Raw genomic sequence first — 27,813 nt, forward strand, 5'->3', positions numbered from 1 at the left:
TCATTCGCTTCTACCACCGCCGTTTGAATATCAAATTAACCTAAAACTATGGAGGATATGTTTGCTCCTAATTAAAATAAAACGTCCAAATAGAAAAAATTCAAAAAAGTTATAATTAAAACTAATATTATTTTACGACACCATAAGGAATAATCGGGTCATAATTACAGTTTGAAAGAAAAGGAAAAGACTACATTTAAACATCCAACATAAAATACAGAGCTTAATTTAACTTGAATAACTGTCAGACTAGTCATAACAGGAATTTTTCTTGACATCACACGGTGGCCTATCACCATACTTACACACTCACTAAATGCTCATATTTTCCCCAATAATCTGTAATTTCAAGTTGGTAAGACATTCAGAACAGGTAACTATGTCAAATCACCTGGTTGATAGTCCTGATTAGCTTTTTTTCAATACACGTGACAAGAATACAGCATTTGAAAAAATGATCTTAAGCAGCAGAGAAAGCTGATTCAGTCAATTAGAGTAGAAATTTGTGTATTGTAAACTTCACTACGACAAGGATGGGATCCGAACTCACGCGCAGAGCACAATGGATTAGCAATGCATCACCTTGACCACTCGGCCACCTCGTCCTATTCAGAAGTAGATTTACTCCTGAAATTCAAACATTTCCGGTTCTTAAGAGAATTGTTACAATGGTGACAAGTGGCTGTGGACGCAAGAAGAAGAAGAAAACTATTGCTGAGAAAACAGAATTCTAAACTATGCGTGCAGACCACAGTTGGTTATCATTTCTATCCCGTGCATCCTGCAACATTTTAACAGCCTGGGTCTGGATTTTAGCCTGTTTTTAGTGAAAGTCTGGTACCTTTTAAAAAAAGAGCGAAGGCAACAGGGGGACTCCCTGCACTGGCTGCTGCAGGAGCCTGTCCTGTATGGGACAATTTTAGATCACCCCTGCTGGCCACAAGTCACCCTGTCCAGAGTGCTGCAGGCTGCGGCGGGGCCAGGGGGTGGAGCTAGCGGGCTTAAGCTAGCTAGTGGACAGGAAGACCCCACAGGGCTGTCCAAAAGAAACTGGGGATTAAATCCGAAAGAACGATGGAGAGTGTACTTGACCACTGAAGGAGAAGACTGGCAGATCAGGACATCTTGCTTTTAAACTCTTTTAAAGATGGTTCCATTTCCCCCAATGTGGAGGGCCCTTTCCCCGCCACTTTCCTGCCACTGGACATACAAGACTGTTCTGGACCTCTGGTGCAGCCGGCCCCCCTGGTCTCCCTGGAGGGAGCTTCGGGAAAAATTCTCTATAGACTAATGGTAAAAACACTTAACATTAAAAAACTTAATGGACAGAGTGACACTCCTTGGAGGAACTTTTTTGGTGGAGCCCAAGAAACTGGACCTCAGTGGAGGTCGCTTTATAAACTGTTAAGGCGTGTTTTTTTATCCTATATAATGAGAGAAGCCGATCCAAGATTTTGGTTCAATCAAATGTTTTATTTAAAGATACAATGAAAAGTTATTCATAGCTATGGACAATTATCACAGCCTATGCTAATTAAGTTAGCAGTAGGAAGATGAAAATGGCCCCGAACAGAAGGGGTTTGGTATAGTTATAACAGTAGATTTGATGTGATTGGTTATGAATATTTGGAGGGGAGTCACCGCAAATCACTTTGGATCTCCCGTATTGGTCCAGCCGCAGTCCCACGCCTCTTGTCACCGAATCCAGGAAGTGACAGCGAGCAGCTCTCCGTCATGCACCTACGCTACTCTACCGGTTGCTAGGGCATCTCTATCTACCCTGACAGTCTGATGTTGTCTCGTAATTCAGCCTTGAGTAGAAAGTGTCTTGCTCTAGCCATCTCGGCTGCACCAACTTAACCATAACAAACTCTCTTCGACTCTCCTATCAGGACAGCTGTTAGACTGGCCATGCTTGTGACGTACAAACATTATTAGCAAATTCCAAATATTAGATATGATAAGCGAAAGGTTGAAAATAATGATTTGTATAAGGTAATGTTATTGACCCACTGCTCCTACCTCCCATTCCGCCTTTATGAAAAGAGTAATTCATTATGGTTTGAGAAACTATTATTGTGTTATTGTGTGTCTGCTCCATCAAAACAATCTTGACTGTGAATGTGTAAACATTCGCATCCTCGAAACTAAACAATGTCTTACTGACTTTGCCCCAGAAAGGACAGCTCCTTGAATTCTGTCTGATGTTGAATACAGCTAATGAAAATATGCTTTAATATCCAAGAAGTTAATTATGAGGACAACTTAAAGATACATTATTGGCACTAAACAGCAACAGTTATTAAATTAATTTGTATGTGCATTATATCTAGCTAAAACTACCTCTAGCTTTATTATTAAGAGTTCTTTCAGACACAACCTATAGTTAAAAGTTTGAAATTCCTAACAAAACCTCCACTGAGTAAGAGCCATGGAGACCTGCAGTGTAAGACATCAGGGCGGTGAACGCTTTTGTCTCCATAATCCAGAACACAGTGGAAGACAAATGCTCATTTTGTGGTATAAAGGAAACAATTTTTCACTGTTTTTATGAGTGTCACTGACTCACTGATTTGTTTCTGTTTTTACAAGTTGTTTTTACCAGTTTTAAAGAGGTATTCAACAAGCACGTTTTTATTTATGGTTTTAAATACACTTGCGAACAAAATTTTAGGGCAGTCTAAAATGGCTGTGTACATAACCAGGAAGAGGAAGGTTGAGGATAACCTCCACATTGAGTCGGTCCCTGTCTGTGTCAACATGATTAGATCCAGACTATTGGTTGATTTTAGTTTTTATAAAGCAGCAGGTGACCTGGACTCTTTTAATTATCTGTGGTGTTTCAAAGATGTTTTAAGTTCTGTGACAACTCGAGAACTCGTTTATGCTGATTATCTTGTGTGATTCTTTTTAGTCATTTTTGGCCAAAATGTGTAATTTAAAATAATATGTTAGGTGTTTCAATGTGTGTTGTCAAAAATAGTGCCTGATAAAGTTGACCATCACAGGGCTATTCCTGACATGAAACATGTTTTATAGCCAAGGCAATTGGCTCCAACAGAAACAGCAAAAGCCAATTAGGATGCTGTTTACTTTTACATCTGCGACTAAACATTAAAACTCACCTTCAGCTCATGCTACAAACTGTTTCAGCCAATTCAGCCTTCTAAGCCAGGGGTTCCCAAAGTGGGGGTCGCGACCCCCGGGGGGTGCAGACACAGAGGCGGGGTCGCGAAATGCATTCCAAAAAGAAATACAATTATTATTTTTTTTTTGTATAATATATACATATGAGTTGATATTAGAATAAAACCATGCAATTGTAGCCGAGCGTTTAGTTGTTGTATTGAATAAGGCCTCAGCCTAAAGAAGACACAGGAGACATAGCAGCCGTTTAGTACAGCACATCCTTCCGGGAAAACCCCTCTTCAAAATAAGAGTCACTAAATAAAATAGCTTACACATTTCCCATCAGTTTTTTTCTTTTTTCTCCCCTTTTTTTCCTCCACAAAAAAAAACATTTCCTTTTTTTATCTTACGACACAGGTTAGCGACAGTTCAATTTACAGCAGCACCAGTCACACGGTAGCTGGCCAAAACTCTTTTGGAAAGCAGCTGAAAATTATTGACAGTCACAATGAAACGTTGGTTAATACCAACCAAATCGAGGAGGCCACAGGAACAGGACAGGCTAGCGGAGAAGGAGAGGCTACCTGAGCAGACATGCACAAGCATGCACTCACGCATGCACGCACGCACGTATGCACGCATAGTGCATGTGCGTGGCTGTGCGCAACATTATAAACCACCACCAGTGTCGTTGGGGGTCCCCAGTCTCTGGCACCGTTATTTTGGGGGTCCCAGGCTGAAAAGTTTGGGAACCCCTGTTCTAAGCCATGACTACATCAGTGGTTTTTATTTGTTTTTTTTGTTTTTTGCTGCAATACAGAACACGCTTCCATGTTTGGTTTCCTTCTGAAGTCTCGTCTAATCACGCGAGTGTTCCACACCGCCATTAAAAAACAGAAGGAGAGGAATCTCATGCGTTTCTGTGCGATTTCAATCGTCACTTTGAGATTGTTTTCTTCAGTCGGCAAGATTGTGGTTTCACATTCTGGCCAAATCGTCCAGTGTTTGTAAAATTATAAGAAAAAAATCCGTTCAACTAGCGTTGTGTCTGAAATCTTTAGTCCCTGAATTACAATGTGAAAACAGAACTAACCAGATGAAACTAAGGAACAAACACATGAAGCTGCAGACTCTCAGTGAGAAAAACATCTTTAAAAGGGTCATATTCTTCCCATTTTACCACAAGTTGATATGGTTCCTTGGGGTCTTGAAATGTCATGAAATGTCTGTAACATACTTTGGTCAAGGATCATTTAAAACAGCACCCTTTTAACCCTGTCCAAAACAGCCCTCCTCAGAGTGACCTGTTTTGAGTGCCTGTTCCTTTAAATGCTAATGAACCAGCTCCCCCGTCCCCCCTGCTACATGAGTAAAGCTCCATCTGTAAAGTAAAATGTTATCTGATTCAGATCTGTAGCGGAACACAGAGGTTTTTAAAGAAATGGAACATCCAGGCTCTTTCCCTGTGGGACCCGGCGGATCGAACACTCCCCCACCGGCACGGCCCCTAAGCTCCACGGCTTGTGTGTCTGCTGTCGGGTGCCAGTGTGCCTTCATCTACCCCATACTGAAAAGTAATGCGTGTCACGTAGGCGCATGGTCGTGATTTGAAACTTTAATAACTATCAAGTAACTTTGTGGAAGTTTTTCTTGGCTATTGGGGCGTATACTGTGCGGATCTGTGCAGCTGACCACAGAGGATCTTGAGTGCTTAATTTGCTACATGCTGCTAGCTAGCTAGTCCAGGTTTATCCAAGGTTTACAAAAACGAAGATAAGTCATTTGGCAAATATAGTATCTATAATGAGTGTAGGGGGGGCGGGGGGGTGAGAGGGGCGGGCCAAGGCCATGTAAGAGAGACTCCCATTTAATAGTGACGAGATTTGATAAGGAAGCTCATTCACAGTCACTCAAGCATGACGTTTCTGACATAGAGAAACCATAACAAATCGCGGGAGTTGTTTTTTTCCAGAGTTTTTGGGTCGGTTGACATGCCAGATACCCAAATTAACGTGTAGAAGCACTTAAAAAGTAGAATTTTCATAATATGTCCCCTTTAAAGAATCACTGATTGAAATATTGCTAATTTTCAAGGAGTTTTACACAGATTCGAGTGTGTGGAGGAGTCTTATAATGGTTTTCTTTTTGCTTTAGCGCTGATACTGAGTCTGATGTCTATATTCCTCTATTAAATTAAATAATGCAGTTACTATAATATGCCTCACAACTGATTTTAAAACTACCTGTGTGCTTGTTTGATGATTTACAGCTGAATATCGAGCTCAGGCTGATGTGAAGAGTCGCTTATCAAATATGGAATTTGTCCTCTGCTCTCTTATCAGACTCAGAAAGTGGGTCAGCAGTGATGAACCAATATCCACTACAACCTACTTATATATTCTTTATATCACTGATTTTGTGATGTTCTGTTTTTTCTTATTAAAGCTTTGCTCAGCATCCACTCTGGTCTCTCTGTGTGTGTATGTGTGTGTGTTGAATATTGTCTTTATAATCTGTTTAAAATGTTTATTTTGTAGGCCAGCCAGTGCAACCCGTTATTACTTGTTACTGGACGACATACATACATACCTAACTACCTCCCTAACCTCCCACTTACCTACCTACCGTAATTGTAATATAATCCAATCCAATCGTTTTGCTTGGTTTTCTTGTCAGTTTTTTCCACTGACTGGAACTGTCTCTTACTCTTATAATGACTTAATACAATCATATGTATAATAATAATAATATGCCCTCTGCAATGTAATAAACATTGAGGAGGATATTCCGTCTGTGCACCATGATGACGATAAGGCAGATTAAGTTGAATGTGATCTAAGGTCACTTGGAGTCAAACAAATATTGAACAGTGTTAAAGGAGATAATTTCAAAGTTCAAGGTTTCAAACAAAGCTTCAGTCCATGCGTATATCAGAAATTCAGAAGCAAATAACAGACTGCGGAACAAGCAACACACGGTAACAGTTTTACTATTATCTCTAGAGATGGAAAGAAATGTCCACGACTGAGGTGATGCAGTCAATTTAATTTATAAAAATATCAACAGATATATTTTATAATCATTGGTTCTATTATTGCTCAATCTTTTTATTCTGAATTCATTTTTTCAATAATTGTTATGACTGTCATTGTTGTCGTTATTATTCATATAATTTTATTGTCAGTATGTCTGTAACTCTATATTATTGTAGAATTATATGTGCACTGCACAAATAAACATGACTTTAAATAGATTCTTCAAGTTTTCATAAACTTTTTTCCTTTTAATTTTATTTGTTTTGTTTGACTCTCATTCAATCATTTACTGTTACAGTATTTTTCTGACAATATTATTACTAAATTTCTTTTAACGTTAGGTTATTCCTGACATTGTCATTATTATTATTATAATCTTAACCTTTTAAACCAGTTAAACCTTTTACTCATCCATTAATATTCCATTTATGGATTATGGATTTATACTTATTCTCTCTCTCTCTTTCTCTGCAGCACAGAGCTGAAATGAAAGATCCGTTATTCCCTTTTGTCCTCTGCTTCTCACTGTGGCTCACGTCTGGAGAAACCAGTTACATACAGAGCTACTTTAATTTGTTTGGGCAATATTGTTTACGTGATTGTCAAACAAAGCATTTTACGTCCACGTATGATTTGCCGTGTATAGACAGCTGTGACAAGCGTGGTTATGACTACTACTGGTGCAAGTCCAGAAAGGGCTGGGACTACTGCTCACTGTTGCGGGTGGAAATCAAAGGCAGGAGGCGTCGTTCTCAAGTTAAAATTAAGCAGGTTTATTCAGAGGTCACAGGTCAGGAAAATGCGGTGTCCAGCAAGTGAATCATGCATGGGCCATCAGTTCTATGCAGTTAAGCTGCAGAGGAAAAATAATGGCGAGACAAACTGCGCAGATAGCTTATATATCGATACTGGGCGTGACAGAAGTTCGACGTTGGGTCCTCCTCCTGGCGTCCACTGGGTCTTCTCCCTGGCGTCGCGTGTTGATGACGTGCACGCCATGTCGCGGTTACTAGAGTTCATGAGCATATTGCCTCGGTGTGTGTGCTTATTTTATGTGTGTGTACTGATGTGTGGGACGTACCATGCACAGGAGAGAGAATGTCTCAGAACTAATATAATGAAGTGATTCATGAAGCCAGAGGTTTGAAAACCTGTTATCTGTCCGCTATGGCAGACTCCCTTTTTAAGGAGTATGAAACATTCTGAGGTTGAGAAGCAGGAGAAGAACTATGTGTTATTTTTGTGTGTTTACGCTATGTGTATCTGACTACACGTTAAAGTGTGTGTATGTGTGTGAACAGTGGTGTATTGTCAATAAATCCCCTGATAGGTGCGGACAACACAGGGAAGGCAAAGGGCAGAAAAGGGCAAGGCAGAAAAACAAACCCAACTAGACTACAAATAGTTAAAATCAAAACGAAGCCTATACTCAGTAAAACACAAAAACAAAAACGTCAAAACATAGCTGTGATTAAAAGAATCACAGCCATCGAAACAAAAAATCTCAAAACAAAGAATCCATCTTAATATAAAAACGTCAAACTATAGCTGTGATTAAAAGAATCACAGCAATACAAAATCTCAAAACAAACCTGACCGTAAACATTCGGAACAAACTGAACCCAAACAATGTCACACTGACTTTGCCTCAGGAGAGGACAGTTCCTGGATCTCTGTGTGAGTTTAATGAATCTAAGGGAATAAGCCTTTAATATCAGAAAAGTTCATTATTAACACTAAGCAGCAACAGTTATTAAAATAATTTGTATAATATCTAGCTAAAACTGTTCCTATCTTTATTGCTTAAGAGTTCAATCAGACACAGACTATAGTTAAAATTTGAAATCCCTCCAGACTCTCTCTTAATCCCCCTTTAGGGTGTGACCACTTACTGGCGAGTTCATGTACCCCTCAACCATCATCCCATCCAGTGCAAACCCGTCCCCCTCCTCATCATAATCGTCGGGTCGTCATCTCCATCGGCCTCAGCTTCCTCAGCTTCAGCTGTACAGCATCAGTTTCCCCTTCAGCATCCACAGCATCCACAGCACCCATCGCATCCACAGCACCCATCCCCAGTTCAGCATCCACAGAACAGCTGGGGATGAGGCACGTTTTCCTTCATCAGAGCAGAGTCTACAGCCATGTCATGTCATGGTGCGTAGAGGTGGAGAGGGCACTGGTCACCCAGCCACCAGGGGCAGTTTGGAAAAAATGTCTTTCAATCACTTCCTATCAGTACACACACATAACCCTTCCTGCCAGTAGAAGGGGCCAGGGCCATTTGTTTCTGTGTGACCATACAGGGTACAGGAGCGAGCTGTTCAGATATCAGCTCCTTTCAGATCTGCTTCCAGGAACAAAATTATCAAGAATTGTCAGTGTGGCTTTTTCAGTCTTTAAGAGTCACTCACTGCGGTTACATGTGTCCGATTGAAACCCGATTTCTGGCGTTGTCCGGTTTCAATCGAAGATCCATGTCATGTAACTCCACAAATCTAGATTTCTTGTGTCCGACTGAAGTCGGATAACCACCCCCAGATAAGTAGATCGGATTTGGCCGTATATCGGACAACGCGCGCATGTAACTCTGGAAGCTAGACAACAACTGGAGAAGACGTCTTTGCGCATGCTTGAGATCCTGCCCCCCCTCCCTCCCTCCTCCCTCCTCTCTCCCTCCCTCCCTGGCCGTGACCCGGAAGTCGACACGTAGATAAAACGTCGCTGCCCGGTGCCGGCCGGCACTCGCCATTACCATTCTAATCAAATGCGCCGTTCGCATTCGCAGTACTCCTAGAGTAAACATGCACAACATCATGTAGAGGAACGTAGCTTCACCTTGCTCTCCGTTCGTCATCTTTCTCGCATGCTGAGTTGAAGGCTGTTGTTGTTTATGGTTGCTAGTGGGGACGAGGTCAAGCGGAAATGGCTGTATCACCACTAGCTGTAATGAAAACAGCGCCACCTATCGTAGCGGGGTATGAAATGCTTTCGGGCAAGAGTCGGATTTCTCATTGCCATGTACCCTGAGATAGAGCAGTTAACCCCCCATGGATAGAGAAACCCGATTTCGGCCGAAATCGGGTTTCTGCCATCATGTAAATGTAGTGAATGATCTGGATCTTAGCCTTGTAAAGATCCTTTCGTGGAATTAATACTCGCCTACAGGCCAGGTGGTGGGCTTGCACTGCACAAGCCAGGCGCAGGGCGTATTGTCGGTCGTGGTGGAGGAGGTGGAGTTAACACCGGATGGGAGTGAGTTGTGGAATTCATGAAGCCCAGTTCCCAGAGTTTGAAAGGAAGACAAACAGAAAAAATAATGAATATACTGCGATGCATAATTGAGATTTAAAGTAGATTATATAAGTATATAATTAAAAGAAACAAACAAAATAATCGAATCAAAGCATACATACCCTCTTTTGGTATTCAACAATTTCATAAAACTTTTGAGGTGTGGTCGGCCGAATCAGTGGACATTAAAAAATAAAAGGTTTAAACAAGTTGAATTTCAATATGCAGCAGATATGACAGTGTTTGAGTATTTGTGTTCAAACCATTTTCCAAAATTCATTGACTGCTCCATAACACGATAATTCAGAGGCTTTGACGTCAAACTGTCCTGTGTTAAAACAGGAATCACATACAAAATACAAATGTGTGAGAGATTAGATTCAATCAAACGTTTCAGAGTTGACAGCTGAAACAATTCAAAACAATTTAAAGTTATTCTGCCACAATTTTCTTCATGATAAAATAAAAACAAAATAAGTAGAGCTTAATAACACCTTTCAAATTAAGAGCATTAGATGTTAAGATAACGTATAAAGCAAAACAAAAATAAAAACCTTCTTCCCTTAAAGTTAAAGGGTCCCAAATGAATTTTAAATATAATTATAGATATGTCATTCAAATAAGTGTGTAACCAGAGGGCCTTGTATTATGGTTTCTGCATTTCATTTAAGATGAAACAGGCTATGAGTTAAAGTGTATTTGACCTCTGACCTTTAACTGGATTTTAATTTATTCGTCTTCCCAATGGTGAAACTATTTATTTTAGGACTCTCCAGAGTCTAACAAGGGTTACAAGGGGGTGAATCAAACTCCTAGTTTAAATTCCAACTGTAAATAGATTTAACATGTCTTGACTATTGAATTTTAAATGGATGATTTGAATATGGACTAAAAGCACATAAATGATTTTCAGCTTGATATAAAAGTAATTAAAACAGCATTTCAACAAACAAGGAGAAGAGCTAGATTTCCCTTCTCACCAAACCTAAACAGAAGAAAGCAGATCAGCTGTTATCTAACTTTCACTGGGCTCATTGCATCGGAGAAGTAAGTTCTCCATACTAAAAAACAAACAAACAAACAAACAAACAATATAGAAACAAACAACCAAGCCTCTTTGTGATCTTAACGCCAGTTGTAAGCTGTAAGACTTCTGGCCTTCCACAGATGGCTTTCCCGACTCCCAAACATTCTTATCTCCCCCTTTTCATCCTCTGCTGTGCACGTATTAAATCTTTCTATTCCCACTTCTCTTCCCTACTGTCTTAACCACTCAAGCTTTACATTCTATTATCCATCTCAGAGCAAGATATTACTGGCCAGATTCATCTCACTCCTAAAGATCTTTCTTCCTCCTAAACTTTAACTTTCTTGTCTTACTTCATCTCTCAAACCTTCAGTCAACATCCTTAATCTTTCTTTGGCAAGTCCTAAACACATTTACCCCTCCCACCCATACATACAACATATATCAGATGGCAAGCGCATATACCACCTCTAGTTTAGGAAAAAGTCGTTTTCCAGTCAGTTTGTCGCTCCGTCAGTTTTTCTGTGTCTTCAGTCAGCCAGCTGACCTTGACACATATTTTCTCTCGTTTCCACACACACAAACACTCCTACTCCCACACACATCTTGGAGTTATCTCCCTGCACACAAGCACACGAACATTCACAGCCAAAGCGCGCTCTCTGCCACGTTTTTTTAAATTTCGGGCAGAGACCGGACTCCCTCTTTTGAGATTCAAAGGGCCGCGCCCCATCGTTTTCTACCAGTCACTCAGTCCAACAGCCACACACTTCCATTCATACTAGTTACTTCACATCCTCTCTATATTATATAATCAATAGTAGTATAATAATATTTATATAAGTAATTTCCTCTTTCAAATCCTTATTCGTAACAGCCTTCCGTTATTTGTGCCCAACTGAAACAATGGTGTGTCTGGTTTGTAAAGCTCCTGTTGCATTATTCAAATCAGTTCTTATTTCAGCCAATGGGCGGGAAGGTGAAGGTGCTGGGGTACAATGTGTCAGGTGGTGCCAAGGTGCGCCTGATTTACCTTTGACCTGGGCCGAGTGTGAAGTAACCTTCTTCACTTCGTACGGTCCAGTCCACCTGGGTTCTGGCCACTTTCTCTTGTGAACCTTGACTCTTACCCAGTCACCAACTTTTACCTTCGGTTCTGCAGCTTCCTCCGGATCAGTCGCCAGGGCCCTGGAGACCTGATTGGAGAATGCTGCAGTAAGAGCAGTTAAAATCTTCATATAACTTGACATTTCAATCTCAAAAACATCCACGGGTGGCACGTGACCTCCATCCCTGGGTGGTGTCAGGGCTCCAACCCTCTAATTTTAATATTTAGGGCTCCAACCCTCTAATTTTACATTTGGCTAATTCATGGCTCCAACCCTCTAATTTTACCACATTTGTCTAATTTTAATATTCAGGGCTCCAACCCTCTAATTTTACATTTGTCTAATTCAGGGATCCAACCCTCTAATTTTACACATTTTCATATATTCAGGGATCCAACCCTCATTGTCATCATCAACACAAATGGCAGGGCTTCAACCCATGTCATCATCAACACAAATGGCAGGGCTACGACCCTTGTCATCATCAACACAAATGGCAGGGCTACGACCCTTGTCATCAACACAAATGGCAGGGCTACAACCCTTGTAATCTTCAACACCAATAGCAGGGCTTCAACCCATGTCATCTTAGTGTCTGCACAAACCTTCGCAATCTTAGTTTTCAGTGCCTGATTGGCTCTTTCAACAAGACCTTGTGACTGTGGGTGATACACTGAGCCAAACTTGTGGTGAATGCCCAAGGCTGCCTCTACCTCTCTTAGGTGTGTGTTGTTGAAGTGTGTGTCATTGTCTGATCGAATGAAACGCGGAATCCCATAACGGGGGATCAAGTCCTTTTGCAGCCACTTGATCACTGACTTTGAGGCCCCCTTTTTCATCAAGGTAAATTTTCAACCTGAGTTTGCACATCAGGTCACGTCCTAATAGGTTGATAGGGCATGATGGGGCAGAGAGGAAGGAATGGGAAACTGTTACACATCATAGGGGACAGGGTACAGGCCGGGGTTTGGGTTGGGATGAGGAGGGGGATGAGGTGGTCCCCTGGGAGGGCCATATCCACGGCCTTGAGGAGGCCCCCCTTGCTGGGGTCCTTTTCTGCAGTATCTGGCAAAGTGTCCAGGTTTTCCACAGTTATAACAGAGGTATGAGGTGGTTTCCATCCTGCGGCCTCTGGCTCTTGGAGCCCATCCTCCACGACCTCCTTGGGGTTGGTATTGATATGGGTCTTGAGGGGGTTGATATGGGCCATATTGTTGTTGCTGTTGTGCCGGACCATAGCTAGGGAGCTGTTGTTGTTGTGGTGGTCCATAGCTAGGGGGTAGAGGGGCTTGCATCAAGGGCTGAGGTGCAGAGGGAAACTGCACAGCTGTCATCTGCTTGACCACCAGGTCAGCAACTTCTGCAGCTGTGGGAGGTTTTACCACTTTGGCAGCTGCTGCTGCTTTCCTTTCAGCTCTGGTGCCTTCTTTTTTAGCAACTTGAGCCACCATGAGCCGTCTTTGCAGTGCCTTCATGTCGTCATATCTTTCCAATTCGTCTCTAGTTGCTGCTACTGCTTCAGACATTGCAGCAATCTGTCTGTGTATTACTTTAAGTTCATCTCGGACGGTCTCAACTGTTTCGGTGAGAATCTGTTGCTCTTCAGTGTGTGTGTCATCATTCACCACTATTTGGCCACCAGTCAGATGCAAAGTTCCTCTAAGCTGTCCACTTTCAACCAAGCGCAATGGCGCCATCGTGTGGGCATTCAGTGGAGGGGCATTTGGGGCTTTCTCTGGTTCCCTCTTGTGGGGAGACTGGGGTACTGCACCTGCATTGTCACAATAGGGAGGGGGCATTTGGGGATATAGGAGTGGCGCAGCGGCCGGGGTTGGTACTACAAGGGCGTTGGCCGTTTTCTGCAATTGCTCCTTGTCCCCACTGGGAGTTTGAACATACATTCCCAAGCCATCAGTTCTTTCTCCAAATTTAGGCAGACCAAACCCGACCCGTAAGCAAGCATCCAGAGCCTGTGAACCTATCTCCAATTCCATTTTAGCCATTTTGGTTGTAGCATGGTGCTTGGCTAACAGAGTGCATTTAGCTGCTTTTTCTGCTGCCTCCGCTTCATCCACTGCTGAAAGCAGCGCGGCTCTCATAACATCAATCACTTTTCGAGTCGGTGTTATATTTCCGGGGAATATCCACCCCTTGCTCCGCCACCTGATCAGGATCTTATCCCACACTTTCTCTCTACCCTTCCACTCCTTAGGGTCGGCCGTCATTAGTCTTACTTGCTCCGTCAAATATTCCTCAAAGTCCTCCATTTTTATCTCCCCTGTTCAGTCAGCCCGCAGAAAGATTTGTGCGTGTGTCGCTGTCAGTGGGAGGACATGTATGTATGCTGTGTTATCAGTCAGAGGGAATGTGTTTTTCCGCACAATAAATCTCACTTTCTATACGTAGCGAACATATATTCTGTAATAAACCAAACAAAGCCAAGATAAGTGTATCCCCAGCAAATATTAGGCGAGAGTGGTCTTAATGTCCTCTGTAGCCTTTTTAAATTATATGGAACAATTTCCTTGTTTGAAAAAGCACCAACACACAGGGCAAAGACAGCTCTCCCTCTTCTGAGATTCCACGGGCACGCTCCAGCAATTTCTCCCACAGTCACAGCTAATACTTTTATTTCTGTTTCTTCATCTGAGTTAAAGTCGTAGCTACTGCTCACACATCAACCTGCAGGTCAGGCTTAGTTATTTACGATGTGTGAGTTCGCTTTGTTATTAAAATACAACCGTCACCATTGCATAATACACAGCACTTTCAGACCATTTTAATTACTTTATTAAATTTAGCATATGTAACTTGTACCCCTCAGTACTCCTGATCAAAAATTTAGGTTCTCTATCACGACAATATGCAGATTTCAATTAAATGGGCTCTGCTTACCTCTTAGTATTACAGCGCTGCTTTGATCAGTTTCCCAAGGAGAGATAAGTCACTTCAGGACGGTTCTTTCCCGTCCGAGAGACGGCCTCCTCCCCGACTGGTTGTCTCCACTCCGCTCTCTCAATCGTCTAAAACCATCCTCAATGCTACCATTTTGTTGGGGGTGGAAATCAAAGGCAGGACGCGTCGTTCTCAAGTTAAAATTAAGCAGGTTTATTCAGAGGTCACAGGTCAGGAAAATGCGGTGTCCAGCAAGTGAATCATGCATGGGCCATCAGTTCTATGCAGTTAAGCTGCAGAGGAAAAATAATGGCGGCGAGACAAACTCCGCAGATAGCTTATATATCGATACTGGGCGTGACAGAAGTTCGTCGTTGGGTCCTCCTCCTGGCGTCCACTGGGTCTTCTCCCTGGCGTTGCGTGTTGATGACGTGCACGCCATGTCGCGGTTACTAGAGTTCATGAGCATATTGCCTCGGTGTGTGTGCTTATTTTATGTGTGTGTACTGATGTGTGGGACGTACCATGCACAGGAGAGAGAATGTCTCAGAACTAATATAATGAAGTGATTCATGAAGCCAGAGGTTTGAAAACCTGTTATCTGTCCGCTATGGCAGACTCCCTTTTTAAGGAGTATGAAACATTCTGAGGTTGAGAAGCAGGAGAAGAACTATGTGTTATGTTTGTGTGTTTACGCTATGTGTATCTGACTACACGTTAAAGTGTGTGTATGTTTGTGAACAGTGGTGTATTGTCAATATCACCGAGCAACAATGTTGATTACCAAGGCTTCACCTGTGACACGCGTTATCCATGTGACAACTATGGAGAAAATCACTTGGAGTGTTACTTGCAGATTGGTGTCTGGGACAAATGTGTTCGGGTGGAGCCGAGGGCAATGATTTATTACACCAGGGATAGGAAAGAATGCATTGAAGAGTGTCTGTATCATGAGTCTGGGGGTTACTTCTGGTGCTATACTGAAGATGACTGGGACTACTGCTCACCTCTACCAGACCACACCACCAGGAATGAGCCTTGTCGCCCTGATCACGACTGTGGAAGCTATGGTCAGAGTTACACCTGGTGCTACACAACATACAACAACAACTGGGATTGGTGTGGAATTATAAGTCCTGGAGAGTGTGTGTTTTCCCAGACGCACCGCGCCAAACGACAAACTAACAATCCAAGAGTGATCTGTACCAGGGAAGACGACAACAACAACAGCAACAACAACAACAGGAGAGTGACCACTTTCAAAGACATGGGAGGGCAAAAATACATTAAAAAACCCAAGAAAAAGTTGATCAACGAAGCCTTAGAATTAATTAACCGATGGAAGAACCAACGCTTGAGTGACGAGGCCAGGTCCAACTTGATTACATCGGACCATCTTCGCCTTGACAACCAGGGACTGTGCAACAGGAACAATCAGCGGTGTTACAACCTGCAAATCCAGATCAATGGACCACGCTCTCCTGGAGAAAGCACCACTGTGGCACAGATCATAGTTCCTGTTGACACGTCAGCTGAATACATGCGTTTGGCCTTCAGGGAGAGTTTAATGGGCAATTTCAGGGTGGAATTAGAAGTAAACAACGAACCAACCCCCTCCCCAAACAACAACCAAAGATGCTGTAAACGCAAACCTATGATCATTACACATTAAGTAGCACAATGTGGCAGAATGAGAAAGTCAACTTGAAGCTCGGGAGAAGTATTCTTCACAGCTTGATCAAATAATTAAATCAATAACTTTTCATATACAATTTCAAATGATTATGTCATTGTCAAATTAGCTGAGGGGATGTGTAAGATGATGTGTTGGATATGTCAATATGGAGAAATGGTGGACTATGTGGGGGTGAAACGTCCAACTCTTATGCACACTGGGGGGCTTCAGGTGGGCTCCGATTTAGAATGTCCGCGGCATCACTTGCTTTGACATTAAAGCAGTGGTTCTCAAACTTTTTCTGTCATGCCCCACTTTGGAGCTAGAATATTTTTCATGCCCCACCCGCTCCCCTGCCCACACAAAATTATGACAAAATGGGCCAAGCTTAACGTGTATTATATAACATACAAATGAACATTAAATTCACATTTCTCACAGGAATTTCTGATTTCTGAACTTTTTGTGACATTTGTCGCTTTTTTCAAAAAATAGTGCAATAACTTTGCTTCAATTCAAAAAAATGTAAGTACTTTTGATGACATTCATCACTACATTCCTCCATCAGTCTGTACTTTTTCAAAAATAGAAAAAAAAAATCAATAATAATCACTTTGTTACAAAGATGATAAAGCTCAACCCCCAAAAAAGAGCACATGTTACTGGGGTGTAATTTTTTATAAGTATCTTATTAATTTGTTGGGTCTCATAGAGTTTTCAGACATAAAATACACACTGGTCTCTCCTCATGTCCTACCACATTCACTTTGAACCCGAGAGCAAGATAGGTTTCATCATACTTTCTTTTCAACTTGGTTTTTGAACACTGTTTCTTGTTTGTCCCTGACCGGCTGCTTCAAGTTGTTGGGATTTTAAATTTGAGCTTGTCTGTGTGTGTGTGTCTGAAAATCTTTATAGAACTGAAACTCTAAACAATAAGAAAGGAGGGGGGGGGGCAGGAACAGTTTGAGCCAGACATTATGCATGGTATATGCAGCAATCCTGAGATTAAATTCAATACTTTTCAAGACCTTTTTCAAGACCCTTCTAATATTTTTTCAAGACCCCAGCGCCACTAGGAGCTGTAACCGGTTACATCTACATATAGTGGAATCCATCTGGATACTGGATCATGATCTTGCTGGCTGCTGACCAGAGACTATGATTGCAGCAGGACTGCTTGACATATAGTATTGAAGTTATCGTTCAAAATGTTAACCCTCATCAATGCTGCCAAAAACTTTAATCCCGATGATGTTTTCCTACACTTGACATCTATTGCACTTCTGTCCGTCCTGGTAGAGGGATCCTCACATGTGTCTCTCTGAGGTTTCTACGTGTTTTTACCTGTTAAAGGGTTTTTAGTAGTTTTTCCTTACTTATGCTGAGGGTCAAGGACAGAGGATGTCACACCTTGTTAAAGCCCTATGAGACAAACTGTGATTTGTGAATATGGGCTATACAAATAAAATTAGATTGATTGATTGATTGACATCAGCGACACAATTGAGTTTGAGATTGCAAAATGAAATTAAGTTTGCCAGAACTTCTATGTAGCACTGTATCAACACAACAGAATTCATATAGGCCGGGAGGAATATAAATAATTTATAGTCCTCTACATGGAAGATTCAATGACTCGCGCTATTCGCACTGCGGCCGTCCCCGCTTGAACGCCAGGTATTTTTTTGTTGCGTTGTCGTGAGGACTAGAATAAGTGAATTCACATAAACTTTAACAACTTTTGACAAATATGCTATTCACATCGAGAAAACAACACATCTGTAAGCTATTGTATTAAATGGCTTTACTGTGGAAGGTTGATGTGTAGTTCCTGATATGAGCAAGGTGTTGGTTGGGACTCTTGTTTTGAAGGGGGGTTCTAACGGAAAGGGGTGTTGTCGAGAGAGAAGTGCGGAGGAAAATAAACGGGTGCGATCTATTCATACCGATTCAATTATCATCTCCCGTGTCATTTTTCGGCTGAGGCCTGACAGTATAAGAGGAAAAAACCATCGGCTACACAGAGCCTTGAATTCGAAAAAGATTCAAGACTTTTTAATACTTTTCAACGGTCTTGATTTTCCCTAAATTTATATATCACCTTTTAATTAGGGCTGTCAAAGTTAATGCGTTAATTTATGAGATTATTGTGCCCTAGATTAATGCAATAAAATATTTTAACGCAGTTAACGCAGCTTTGTTTACATCCGGTGTGCGGAAGAAAATTCAGCAAGACCAACATCTCGATGTTGATTGCACCAGAGCTGGCTGAACTGGAGAAGTTGGAGAAGCTACTTGAACCATGCAGGTGTAACGGTGTAAATATGTTGTTAGTTAAATCCTGTTCAACGTGGAACTGCAGTCACAGTTTTTTTTATGTATTTCTTTTATTTTGCTGTGTCTGTCTTATTTTGAAGGCCCACAGCCGGAACTTCTGGGGATTAGTGTAGCAGCGCACCCTTTTTTATCTCAGAAGCAGATTCCCCCGCTCTGAGTAAGTTGTGTCGCTCTGTCTGTTAGTGTTTTAGTTAGTTTCTAATGGTTATTTTAGTGTATGAAACTTGTTTAGTAATATGCAACTTTTCTTTTGTAGATAACTGTGACTGTGTCCCGTTACAGAAAATGAAGTTAAACTGTTTCACTAAGCCTGAGTCAAGTGAAGTGAATGAAGAAAGCAGCAGTGCAATCAGAGACCGTCACACAGGCAACTCCACTCATTCCGTCCTTTCATGTGCATTTTTTAAATCTTCCTCGAACTGTGTGTGTGTTTGTGCGCAAGTTCGTGTGTGTAGTCCTACTCTGCGCTGCTGAAGCGCCGCGCAGCGCTAATAATATCACATACTTTTGCTGTTATCAGCCTGCAGTAAAAACCGCATTAAATCATTTTTTTCAAGCATATACTTATTTGTTGCTCCAACATTAACTGCAGCGTCTCAACGTTTGTATTTTTGCCTCATATGTGCTGAGGATCATACAGCTCACTTTACTTCTCCACTTCAATTATTAATTTAATGTCATCCATCTTCAAGAACTTCTCCGCTGTTCGCTCCATTCAATGTCGGTTGTGGAGGGTAAATTACGTATTCGTAATGGTGTCTCAAATACACCTTTTTTTTTTTTTTTTTACCTTTTACTAATCTGGATGTTTCACTGAAGAAAGAAGCAGTGTTATTGTTTCCAAGGACATTGGGAATATTTTCAGTTTTTTAAAAAAAATTTTTTTTTTTTTACACAATTTATCATACATGATATTTAATGACCTGGCTGACACTTTATAGGTAGGTGTTATAGGCCTGAGCCTCTTTGAAAACACAGCATTGTGTAAAATACAGGCTGTCTGAAGTGATTACTCGTTAATTTATAAGATTTAGTCTTTAGAAGAAAAACAAACTTTTAATCGCGATTAATCTAGATTAATGAATTTCAAAATGTGAGATTAATTAGTTAATTTTTATCTATTGACAGCCCTACTTTTAATACTTTTCAAGACCCCGCGGATACCCTGGGTTTTTAGACGAAAATATCAAATTTAAAGCAGATAGAATTGGAAACAAACGAGGAGCTGGTGTCAGCAGATGTTTTATTCAGCAGAAGCTTGGTGTGTCTGTGACTTGGCCTCATATAATGTGACCTAATGTAATATACCTCCAATGCTTCCAGTGAGCTGCCCTCGTGTAGAAATCGCCAAGGCCATGTAAGAGAGACTCCCATTTGGCCTGTGACGAGGGAAGCATACGAAAACTCATTCGCAGTCCTTCAAGCATGACGTTTCTGACATAGTGAAACCATAACAAATTGCGGGAGTTGTTTTTTTCCAGAGTTTTTGGGACTGTACACATGCCAGATACCCAAATTAACGTGTAGAAGCGCTACAAAAGTGGAATTTTCATAATATGTCCCCTTTAAATGATGTTGAAGCACATCAGAATCTTTAACTTTCTCACTCACATTTAACAAGTCTTAAATTTAAGTTCATCTTAGTTGCAAACAGCCTCTTGAGTTAATTAACTCGAGACACCCTGAATTTACAGGACGTTTTAAAAAGTAAAGTTGTGTTGGTTCAAAATCTGTCGAGCGCTGAATTTCTTTTACGTCAGATCTCAACGTTTTTTCGAACTCAAATGTTTTTTTTTGCTTTTCACTTTGACGTCGAATCCCTTGTCTTTTCGTTTGTTATCCTCGGAAGTATTTGTTTCTAATATTTTATAAATTTCAGACAATACTCGTCTGTCAGTTCCAGTTTGTGGAGTCACAGCAGCAAAGGTAGAAATAAAAACATCAGAAACAGTAAATATGCAAAGATACAAGGAAACACAGGAAAAGTAGAATGTAGATAAACTGTATACAACGTAATCTGAATATTAGCAGTATGCACAGTGGAATGAAGTTAAACCTGAAGGAGTTTCTCCTGTGTCCTAAATGTTTGGTGCGTGTGGTTTATTTGAGGAGAATGGGCGCTGCCACTGATGCACAAACCTGATGGGTGTGAGACAACGATCGAGACCTTAAATGTTGTTTCTGTGATGGAAACGTCAGCAGCCAAACCGTCTTTAGTCTGATGAGTCAGTCGTGACCTGATTCACTCCAGAATAATCTGTTTGGCCTAGACTGAGCCTTGTGCTCCGTGTGCACGATTGTGTTTCAGTCCTTAAAACACACGTCGATGAACTTTGGTTAAACAGGGTTTTTCCCGCTTTGTGCATCTGCACAGATAGAAAGGCCTCAAACTTCTGGACGTGGACACAGTGAAATATGGACGTCTCTTGACTTTGTGGACTTTTAATTGGCACCTAAATGCAAAGTGATGAGTGATGTCAAACATATCTGAGATGCAAATCCCAAAATTTGTAAATCAAATTAGAACCTCACGCTTGGTTAATTTATTCAGTCGCCTGAATGACAGAAAAGTTTGGTATCCATCCTCTGTTAATGTACTCAGAACCCGTTGTTGTGGTTCTTCATTAGTTCCATTGTGAATGTGACACTGGCGCTGAGAGGCCCCAACGTTTATCTGTTTTCTCTGTCTGTCTCTTTCAGAGTGGTGCTGTCTTGCGTAGACATGGCGGCGCTGAGTAGGGAGGTTCCTATGTTCCTGGCGGTTGTCCTGCTGGTCTCCTGTAACGCTGCACCCACCGACATCCTTTATCGAGTTCCTGAGGAGCAGCCGCCCAACATGCTGATTGGCAGCTTGGCGGCAGACCGGGGCCTCCCCGACACCGGCCGCCTCTACAAGCTGGAAATCGGTTTGCCCTATCTGCGGGTGGACGGCAAGACCGGCAACATCTACACCACGGAGATCCCCACCGACCGCGAGACGCTGAGCAACTGCCGCAACCTGTTTGATGGCGACAAATGTTTCCTGGAGTTCGAGGTGTCGATCACAGACATGGTGAAGGGCCTCGGCATTGGGCCACGGGTAATAGAAGGCCGCATCGAGGTGCTGGACATCAACGACAACACGCCAGTGATTGAGATCCGTGGTATTGGCTCGGTGACGCATCAAGATGGTGTGGCGAACATCTCTGAGGACATTCCCATCGGTTACCCGGTGGCGTTGGTCACGGTGTCACGAGGGGGAAAATGCTGTGGTTACTTGTGTAGTTGCCGGTGACGTCCCATTCCAGCTACGACTTGCAAGTGAGTCCGCCAACGATCGGAAGAGGAGGTATTTCCTGCAGACAACTACCCCGCTGGATTATGAGCGTGTAAAGGTTTACAGTATTGAAATTGTCGCTGTGGATTATGGGAACCCAGCCCTGTCCAGCACCAACTCCCTCAAAGTCCAGGTCACTGACGTGAACGACAACGCCCCAAACTTTTCCCCTGCGATGCTCGAGGTCGACTTTTTGGAGGGAAATCAGCCAGGTGATAAAGTTCTGGATGTCGAGGCAACGGATGCAGACAGTGGCACCAACGCAGAACTGGCCTATAGCATCATCGAGCACTCAGCGACCAGGCTCTTTGAGATTGACTCAGACACAGGGGAGGTGCGTGTGAAGAACCTGTTGGATCGGGAGGATACGTAGCGCTATGAGTTCCGTGTGGCAGCAGCAGACAAGGGGGTTCCAAGCAAAATTGGCACTGCTACAGTGGTGATTAATGTCCTGGACCGCAACGACAATGACCCCAAATTTATGCTGAGCGGCTACAACTTTTCTGTCATTGAGAACATGGCTCCGCTCAACCCTGTTGGCGTGGTGACCGTTACTGATGCTGATAAAGGTGAAAACGCCAGAGTCAGCCTGTTTGTGGAACCGGACAACGGGAAGTTTGTCATCCTGAATGCCACCGGAACCATCCTGTCCAGCATTTCCTTTAACCGTGAGAAGGAGAGCACCTACACCTTCCGTCTGAGAGCCGTGGATGGAGGTGACCCTCCTCGATCTTCTTATGTAGGAGTGACCATCAATGTCCTGGATGAGAACGATAACGCCCCCTATGTCACCAAACCGGCCAACTCCACCAACACTTACTTGACACCTGTCTCTCAACCGGAGACCCTAGTGGAGGTGGTAGAGCAGGGCTCTTCAAATAGTTTGGAGCTGGGGCCTGTTCTTGAAACTGAGGCAGTCAGTGGCCGGAGGATATGAGTAATCACGGTAACAAATAAAAAAAATTACAACAACATACTGAAGGAGTCAATACATTCTGTTTTGTAAGAGCTTAAGAAAACATGTGCCCAGGAGGCCTCATAGGCCCAAGGATTCAAAAATCAAACCAGGTGAGCAATAACCAAGCCATATTAAGACAATTGGAGAAATGCAATTAACTAACAAAAACATGCACTTAATTGTACATAGCTGTACCAACACAACTTTACTGGTCATTATCCTCAATATTTAAGATTAAAATGATTTGAGTGACAGGCAGAATCAAATGTATCTCCACCAACAAAGTACATTGCATGGAACTGAATAGAATTGCAACAACTTATGTGCATGGTATTCTATGAAGGAAATGTGTTTCAAATTTCATCACTCAGTTCAGGTGAACTGTATCAGTTGTTTAGAATTTCGTTCATGTAACTGGCAAACAACTTCCAAGTGCACATACAAATACCAAACAAAACTGCATAGTAGGCCTCCCTGTCCGCCATCGAGGGTGCACCATCAGTCACCAACATGTTGCAAGCACCAAATCCAAGTGTTTCACTTAAAAAAATTAAACGATTTTGGTGAAAAGAATCTCACCGGTAGTATGTCCCTCCATGGGAATTAGTCCAAGCAGATCCTCACGAAAACACCATCAAAAAATCGCACATAGAGGCAACAGCTGTGCCACATCACTGTTATCGGTGGACTCATCCACGGCCAGAGACATCACTTCGGCCTGCTTGCTCAGATTGGCCAAAAGTGTCTTGAAAACGTCCGATGCAAGGGATTTTGACGAGTCAGATATTGGAACTTGCTTGATGGAATCGATAACGCTTTTTCGTGTTTACTCATGTGCTACCTGGCACAAAAGGGTGAATGAATAACAACAAAAACAAAATAAACAAATATCGGTATCGGCTAGATTGTTGTTTTAAACATCGGTATCAGTATAGGCCAAGAATTTCCATATCGGTCGGTGCATCCCTATCACGAAATGAATGAGGCTACTGGAGCATTACGGTACATTTCATGTAGCTGACACTTTTATCCAAAGCGACTTGCAAAAAGTGCATCCAACCTCGAGGGTACAGACCAAGAACAACCAGAATCATGAAAGTACAATTTCTTCCAAATAAAGCAAAACTACAAAGTGCTATAAGTAATTGCCATTTAAGTGCTACTAAATTGTTAGTATTTTTAATTTTTATTCAACCACTTTTCAAGCACACACCGGGGGCCAGTCCAAAACAGCTCGAGGGGCGGATTCAGCCGGCGGGCCGCCTATTAAACAACCTTGGCCTAGACAAATGAAGTCTCTCATCACAGGCCCTCAGGGGAGACTGGCCAAGTAAATGATTTACAGAGATCTCTGTAGATGGGGAATTAGCTCAAATGGTATCCCGTGCATCCTGCAACATTTTAACAGCCTGGGTCTGGATTTTAGCCTGTTTTTAGTGAACGATACCAAGATAATCTCACCATCTTTTCTTGTACTTTTTTAAAGTCTGGTACCTTTTAAAAAAAGAGCGAAGGCAACAGGGGGACTCCCTGCACTGGCTGCTGCAGGAGCCTGTCCTGTATGGGCCCGTCTGGTCTCCCTGGAGGGAGCTTCGGGAAAAATTCTCTATAGAGTAATGGTAATAACACTTAACATTAAAAAACGTAATGGACAGAGTGACACTCCTTGGAGGAACTTTTTTGGTGGAGCCCAAGAAACTGGACCTCAGTGGAGGTCGCTTTATAAACCTCCACTGAGTAAGAGCCATGGAGACCTCCAGTGGAAGATATCATGGCGGTGAACGCTTTTGTCTCCATAATCCAGATCACAGTGGAAGTCAAATGCTCATTTTGTGGTATAAAGGAAACAATTTTTCACTGTTTTTATGAGTGTCACTGACTCACTGATTTGTTTCTGTCTTTACAAGTTGTTTTTATCAGTTTTAAAGAGGTATTCAACAAGCACGTTTTTATTAATGGTTTTAAATACACTTCCAACCAAATTTTAGGGCAGTCTAAAATGGCCGTGTACATAACCAGGAAGGTTGAGGACAACCTCCTAATTGAGTCGGTCCCTGTCTGTGTCAACATGATTAGATCCAGACTATTGGTTTATTGTAATTTTTATAAAGCAGCAGGTGACCTGGACTCTTTTAATGATCTGTGGTGTTTCAAAGATGTTTTATGTTCTGTGACAACTCGAGAACTTGTTTATTCTGATCATCTTGTGTGATTCTTTTTAGTCATTTTTTGCCAAAATGTGTAATTTAAAATAATATATTAGGTGTTTCAATGTGTGTTGTCAAAAATAGTGCGTAATAAAGTTGACCATCACAGGGCCATTGCTGACATGAAACATGTTTCATAGCCACGGCAATTGGCTCCAACAGAAACAGCAAAAGCCAATGAGGATGTTGTTTACTTTTACATCTGCGACTAAACAATAAAACTCACCTTCAGCTCATGCTACAAACTGTTTCAGCCAATTCAGCCTTCTAAGCCATGACTACATCAGTGGTTTTTATTTGTTTTTTGTTGCAATACAGAACATGCTTCCATGTTTGGTTTCCTTCTGAAGTCTTGTCTAATCACGCGAGTGTTCCACACCACCATAAAAAAACAGAAGGAGAGGAATCTCATGCGATTGTTTTCTTCAGTCGGCAAGATTGTGGTTTCACATTCTGGCCAAATCGTCCAGTGTTTGTAAAATAAGAAAAAAATCCGTTCAACTGTCGTTGTGTCTGAAATCTTTAGTCCCTGAATTACAATGTGAAAACAGAACTAACCAGATGAAACTAAGGAACAAACACATGAAGCTGCAGACTCTCAGTGAGAACAACATCTTTAAAAGGGTCATATTCTTCCCCTTTTACCACAAGTTGATATGGTTCCTTGGGGTCTTAATGAAATGTCTGTAACATACTTTGGTCAAAATACCACAAGGATCATTTAAAACAGCACCCTTTTAACCCTGTCCAAAACAGCCCTCCTCAGAGTGACCTGTTTTGAGTGCCTGTTCCTTTAAATTCTAATGAACCAGCTCCCCCATCCCCCTGCTACATGAGTAAAGCTCCATCTGTAAAATTAAAATGTTATCTGACTCAGATTTGTAGCAGAACACAGAGGTTTTTAAAGAAATGGAACATCCAGGCTCTGTCCATGTGGGACCCGGCGGGAGGGTCGGGTCAGTGGCCACGGATCGAACACCCCCCCACCGGCACGGCCCCAGACGTTGGTCTGTGATCGCACTGTCCATCCTAAGCTCCACGGCTTGTGTGTCCGCTGTCGGTTGCTTGTGCGCCTTTGTTACGGACAGTGATCTGTATGTCCTGTATGTATACATATATTGTGTTCTGTCTTGTGTTGTTGTGTTTTGTCTCCACATCCTGGTAAACTGGTGATGCCTGCAGCAGGGGGGATGAGATGGGTGGGGGGGCGGGCCAAGGCCATGTAAGAGAGACTCCCTGTCACGGTTTGGATGAAGGAGATGGACCCAGATGCAGAGATAGTAAACAAAAGGAGTATTTAATATAAAAGAGGCTTAAACTAGACAAACACAAAACTAAAACACTAAAGGAGTTCCAAACTTGAAAGACAACAGGAGGAACAAAACACAAGTAAGCTTACACGAGGTTCAGGAGACCAGGACAGCAACCAGAAACACAGCAGGAAAAACAGGCAATCCGACAGAGGACAAAGGGAAGACAGAGGCTTAAATACACAGGGAAGGCAGGGGCAATTGAACACAGGTGAAACACATGAGGGCAGAGCTGACAATCACAGACAGGAAGTGAAGACGGAAACAACACACAAGGAACAGAGACTACAAAATAAAACAGGAAACAGAAACAGGGTGTGCAAACATGAAATCAACTAGAACACACACAACAGAGATTTGCTAAACAGACTACTGACAGACACTAAACACTTTTACAATAAAACATAAACATAGACTTAAGTGCCAGATCCTGACACTCCCATTTAATAGTGACGAGAGTTTGATAAGGAAGCTCATTCACAGTCACTCAAGCATGACGTTTCTGACAGAGAAACCATAACAAATCGCGGGAGTTGTTTTTTTCCAGAGTTTTTGGGTCGGTTGACATGCCAGACACCCAAATTAACGTGTAAAAAGCACTAAAAAAGTAGAATTTTCATAATATGTCCCCTTTAAAGAATCACTGATTGAAATATTGCTAATTTTCAAGGAGTTTTACACAGATTCAAGTGTGTGGAGGAGTCTTACAATGGTTTTCTTTTTGCTTTAGCGCTGATACTGAGTCTGATGTCTATTTTCCTCTATTAAATTAAATAATGCAGTTACTATAATATGCCTCACAACTGATTTAAAAACTACCTGTGTGCTTGTTGGATGATTTACAGCTGAATATCGAGCTCAGGCTGATGTGAAGAGTCGCTTATCAAATATGGAATTTGTCCTCTGCTCTCTTATCAGACTTAGAAAGGGGTCAGCAGTGATGAACCAAAATCCACGACAACCTACTTATATATTCTATATAATCAAAATCTATGTAAAATGCAACACTGATTTTGTGATTTTTTCTTATTAAAGCTTTGCTCAGCATCCACTCTGGTCTCTCTGTGCGTGTATGTGTGTGTGTTGAATATTGTCTTTATAATCTGTCTAAAATGTTTATTAAGTAGGCCAGCCAGTGCAACCTGTTATTACTTGTTACTGGACAACATACCTAACTACCTCCCTAACTACCCACTTACCTACCTACCGTAATTGTTATATAATCCAATCCAATATAAAAACAAATTAGTTTTGCTTGGTTTTCTTGTCAGTTTTTTCCACGGACTGCAACTGTCTCTTACTCTTATAATGACGTAATACAATCATATGTATAATAATAATAATATGCCCTCTGCAATGTAATAAACACTGAGGAGGATATTCCGTCTGTGCACCATGATGATGATAAGGCAGATTAAGTTGAATGTGATCTAAGGTCACTTGGAGTCAAACAAATATTGAACAGTGTTAAACAAGATTGTTTCAAAGTTCAAGGTTTCAAACAAAGCTTCAGTCCAA

General features: G+C 41.9%; 1 pseudogene; it reads left to right on the forward strand.

Moving 5' to 3' along the window:
• Positions 1-6,055: 6,055 nt before the first annotated feature.
• On the forward strand, positions 6,056-22,794 carry LOC133010759 (protocadherin-1-like; annotated as a pseudogene).
• The last annotated feature ends 5,019 nt before the right edge of the window (positions 22,795-27,813 follow it).

The sequence above is a fragment of the Limanda limanda genome, chromosome 9 (assembly GCF_963576545.1).
Source record: "Limanda limanda chromosome 9, fLimLim1.1, whole genome shotgun sequence".
Taxonomy (NCBI): domain Eukaryota; kingdom Metazoa; phylum Chordata; class Actinopteri; order Pleuronectiformes; family Pleuronectidae; genus Limanda; species Limanda limanda.